The sequence below is a fragment of the Triticum aestivum genome, chromosome 5B (genome assembly GCF_018294505.1).
Source record: "Triticum aestivum cultivar Chinese Spring chromosome 5B, IWGSC CS RefSeq v2.1, whole genome shotgun sequence".
Taxonomy (NCBI): Eukaryota; Viridiplantae; Streptophyta; class Magnoliopsida; order Poales; family Poaceae; genus Triticum; species Triticum aestivum.
The window spans coordinates 372196354-372201873 of NC_057807.1; positions in this window are offsets into that span (position 1 = coordinate 372196354).

A 5520-nucleotide genomic window follows, 5' to 3' on the forward strand; every position below is an offset into this window, starting at 1 on the left:
TACACATATACCTCTGATTACCGCTCACGTGCACACACGTCCTGCTTAAAATCGAACCAGTACACACTTATATTTTTATGCAGTACCCCATGGGTCCCTGAAACATTTGCACAACATCCACTTGGAGCAAAAAGATTTGGATGCAACCTACCCACTCAAGGCCATGCTGAGACGGTGCAGACATTCAGCTATTATCGGTCATTCAGAATTGATCATGAATTCATCTACAATTACATCCTCAAAAATCATCTGCGATCATTTATTAGTGGATTATTCCTAAAATGTTGCCAATCATGGTGTGCACTGGAGCAAATCATAGTCACGGACAAAACCCTGAACCGCAAAAAGAAAAATCTCCACTTCACCTATTTGTCTCCAAGAACATTCCGAGCCCAGGATTATATACATCTAAACTTGTAATGCACCTCTGCTTACCGCTCATGAGCAGACATGCCCTGCTTAAAATCGAAAAGTAGACACTAATATTTTTCTGCAGTGGCCCATGGGTCCCTGAATCATTTGTTCGGCACCTACTTGCAGCGAAAAGATTTGAAGGCATATATACAACTACCTATGTAATTCAGAACAAATCAACAATTCATCCATCTACCAATGTGCCTCAAACATCATCTGTGGTAATTTAACCCAGTGGATTATTCATACAATGTTTGCCAACGGTTCGTACACCAGAAACAAATCATAGTCACATACTAGGCTGAAATGCAAACATATAACTGCTTAAACGATTCTACTAATCTCCAAATTCAAGGTTGAAGGCCTGAACCTCTAACCACAGATGCAGCAGACCAGTGACAATGAACCAAACTCGCAATCCCGGAACAATGGCTCACGCGGATTTCCCACACCACGTTAAATGAAGTTATATATAAAATAAAGTACGTAAATTGAAGGGACCTCGATTAGTTTTGAACAACAAAAGTAGAACATAGATAAGCAACCAATAAAGATGGTGTCTTGCATTACAAATTGTTGAACTCATAGGCTTGTGGAGTGGAAACAATAAGTAGCTGCTTATTTGTACATTTTTGATAATTTCTTGCAGAAATATTTTGCAATCTCATTTGTTCTTTAAATGCAAAGCGGCACTTACTTGGCTTCCTGTATATAGCATCAAACCTAAGTAAAGAGATATCAGGGGATGAATCGGGTACCTGAACAACCAAGAAACATGTGACCAACCGAAGTCGTGCCCAACGGAAATACGAGGCGACAATGGACACCAAGATCAGTAACTGAAACAGCACATAAACAATATAACGTCAATCAAGCGAAAATCATCCAAAGAAAAATCAAAGAAAAGGGGAAGAAAAAGAAAGTGGACAGCTAAAAGCCAAGGAACACACAACAAAAAGCCAAAATACCCATGAAGAAGAAACCAAAAGAGAAGAGATGCAAAAGGAGACAAAATCTAAGACAAAAAAATTGAGTGATATCAGATCCACGGGTGCAGGTGCTCACCTCAACTAAATCCACACGTGAAAGCCTCCAGGCTCACAAACCTACGGCAACCAGGGGCGGCGCCGGGGACAGTGAGGAGTGCACAGTGCTCAGGTAAATATCTGACGGCCCAAGTGCATCGAGCCCGCGATCCGACAACGAAGATCATGCTGTAAATTGGATCTGACGGCCCATAAACTCTAGTGATTGTTAGAGCTTTGTTTTATCCCCCTTGGGATGTTCTAGAAGCATCTTTTCTCCATCCCAAGAATCAGATTCTTTAATGTAAAAAATAGAATAATCTAGATTCTAGAGAGTTGAGCCAAGTGTAATATTAATGGAAGGAAATATAATTTCAAGAATGCATATTCTCCCTGCTGTTATATATTTCATTTATGACGTGCAAAGCATATACAATTTACTAATATTATAGCTATGTATAATCAAATGACTTGTATCACATGAATATATATTTCATGATGTGCAAAGCACATACAATTTACTAATATTATAGTTATAATCAACTATATAATCAACTACTGCAGGACCGCTGGATCACGCCCGATGAGAATAGCAACTAGTATCTTGTTCAGAACTCTTGACACAAAGAAAGACCGGTCCTTGGGAATGAATGTACACGAGTCATAAAGCGGCAAGTGTATGTAGCTCTTCACTCCGTGTACAACGAAGTGTCCGTCACTGTATAAGTCAGGACGAGTAATCCTCACGGAGTTCATGTCAACGACTCTGGTGACATCATCAGTGGAAGGCGACCACACAATCGTAGTCACTGATGTGAGACAAAAGCCAAACGCAGCTGTTCTAAGCCTCAAGGATGGGTACGAGGAAAGCTTCGAGACGGGATATGACCCAAGGGCCATTTGCTTGAGCAAAAGAGCACGAAGCGGGCCTCCGGAGCAAGCGGCCTCGAAGGCAGCATCCGGGACGGCGAAGACGGTGACAGGACCATGCCGGATCGCGAGCATTCTCGAGTCCACCGTAACCGGCAGCGCGGACGCCATGCGCTCGTAGCCGAACAGCCGAAGCACCTTGGCTAGATGCTCCAATTTCTCATCCATATCCACGGCCGACAATCCTGTCTTCATGACCTCCTCCAAGACAGCAGCATCGTGCTTGACCTCGCTCTCGGACGACGACTGCACTATGGGGCCTGCCGGCTCCTGGCGTGGGGAGAAGGAGAGGGACGTGATGTGCTGGGGGCCGGAGGAGGAGGGAACGGTGAGCTGCCTGCTAACATGAAGCGCAGCAACGAGGAAAGGGAGGATCATAGCAAGAAAAGTGGGGCAATTCGCCATGGCTAGCTGAACGCAGGCGGGGCGGAGGTCGGCGACGACGCGTGCGGGGCGAGGTTGAGTATGACACCCGGACGCTGGACGAAGGACAGCGTGGTGGCGCGGCGGATCTCCCAGTGGCAAGGCAGCGAAGAGTGAGGAGGGGTTCGACGGTGGAGAGGCTCACGGGATAGGCGGCGCCGGCGTCAACATGGAGCTGACCGGGGCTCGGCTACCTGGCGGCGGGGAGGTGAGTGGGTGCTGTCCCATACTTCTCCTTAGGGTTTTGACGTTCTTAAGGCCCAACTTCCTGGAGGCCCCCTTCTCCTGCTTTAAAAATTCGTCAGTACCAGCAACTTGGGCCCGGCCCATATACGTGCATTGCTCGCCTTCTGCGCCGCGCAAGGGAACTGGATGTGCCAGCCCACGATTCCGCAAGGGCAACGCGAAAAAAGACCGCCAAAAATACCTGGCGACCTCGTGCTTCCATACGGAGAGACTAACCACTAGAGCAGCTTACTGCTTGTGAATATTCACACGCGAAGTACTTAAAGAATAGAAATGTAGACGCGCAATTTATTGCGCATCACACTGTAGCGTTTATATTTTCTAATTATTTGAAAACATGTTCACATATTACAGATGAAGTTCATGTATTCAAGAAAAAGTTCATGCATTCAAAAAAAAGTTTATGAATTCAAAAGAAGTTCATCAATTTTCAAAAAAAGGTCATCAGTTTGAAAAAGTTCATCTAAATTGGAAAAAGTTCATTTATTTTGAAAAAAGGTTCATCAATTTTTTAAAAAGTTCATCAATTTTGAGAAAAAGGGTTTATCATTTTTGAAAAAAAGTTCAAAAAATGTAAAAGGCTCATCAAATTTGAAAAATATGTTCCTCAGTTTTGAAAAAGGTTCATCAATTTGAAAAAAAAAGTTCATGAGTTTCGAAAAATTCAGTTCATGGATTTAGAAAAGAAGTTCATCTATTTGAAGAAAACAATTACGAATTTGGAAAAATAACGTAGAAAAGGATAGAGAAAAAAGGAAAAAGGAAATAGAGGAATGTAGAAATGAATGAAAACATGTATATTATCACAGCTGCTGCGGTGGTCAAGTTGGTTACGCGTCTACTCCCTCCGTTCCAAAATAGATGACTCAACTTTATACCAACATTAGTACAAAGTTGAGTCATCTATTTTGAAACGGAGGGAGTATATGTGATGACCCGCGACGCTTGTTCGAATCACAGATCGTGCACATTTTTTTGCAGTTTATCTTGTGTGTTTAGGAAACAGAAAAAATGCAATATGGGCCGGCCCAACTAAGACGCGGGGTAGCTGCTGTAGGCGCCGGTTAGCGAAAAACAGTAAAAAACGGAATTGCCTGGAGCGCGAGAGCAACTAATTAACGAGTGCTCCTTCGGGAGCCTTGCAACGATCAGCGTCACTTGGCACGCTCTCGGCCATTTGCCACGTGTCGTGCTCTGGGCGCTCCCTCCGGTTTTTATTTTCTTATTTTCTCACAGGCGTTGTCGGCTTTTTGAATGGTTTTTTCTCCGGGTATTTTCGACGTTTCGGTTTTCTACTGGTCTTCCTTAGCTTTTGGGTTGAAAAAGAAATTTAAAAAAATTATATGAAAAAACGAGTTTTTTTTTCTTTCACGTTTTTGCTTTCGCGAAAGACGCACGGTTGTGTTTTCGCGAGAGTCACGGCCGTGCCTTTCAGAAACAGAAAAAAAAACATGCTTTCTGTTTTTTCTTTCCTTCCGCGAGAGGCACGGTTGTGCTTTCGCGAGAGTCACGCCCGTGCCTTACGGAAACGAAAAAAACATATTTTTTGTTTTTTTCCTTCTGCGAGAGACACGATTTTGCTTCCGCGAGAGGCACGGTTGTGCTTTCACGAGAGTCACGGTCGTGCCTTTCGGAAAAGAAAAATAAACGTGTTTTCTGTTTTTTTATTCTGCGAGAGGCACAACTGTGGCTTTCGTAAAAGGAAAAAAAACATGTTTTCTGTTTTTTTATTCCGCGAGAGGCACGGTTTTGCTTCCGCGAGAGTCACGGCCGTGCCTCTCGGAAACGAAAAAAAACGTATTTTCTGGTTTTTTCCTTCCGTGAGAGGCACGGTTTTGCTTCCGCGAGAGGCACGATTGTGTTTTTGCGAGAGTCACGGCCGTGCCTCTCAGAAACGGAAAAAAGAACATGTTTTCTGTTTTTTTCTTTCCGTTAGAGGCACGATTGTGCTTTTGCGAGAGGCACGGGTGTGCTTTCGCGAGAGGCACGGGTGTGCCTCTTTCGGAAAGGGAAAAAACCTGTGCTCCCGGGTTGTTTTTTTTGTCCGATTTTTTTGTTCGGTTTTTTTCGTGAAAAAGAAGTTCGTCAAAAGCCTATCAACATGGGATCTAGTTTTGGAGATCTCACGCGAGAAATTCAACTTGAAAACGATTCAAAATTTAGACGCACGGTTTAAGTGATAAAACATTTTGGATAAACAGATGTATCAAAAAGGAAAACTCCCGGGTTGCGACAAGTGGCGCACATGCAGCGCGCCACTTGTCGCAACTAGGGAGGTGGAAATGATTTTTTTTTTTTGAGTAACAGGTGAAAATGATAGTTATAACGAAAGTACTCCTCAACCGGTGATTTGGCGGGAGCGCCCTAGCGGAAGTTTCGAGCCATCCTGCTTCTGGGCTGCTAGTGCTACCGGGCCAGCCGTGGACGAAAAAGGAGAAATACCAACTGGCCCAATTGCGATGTACCAGCCCAGCGCCCTGTC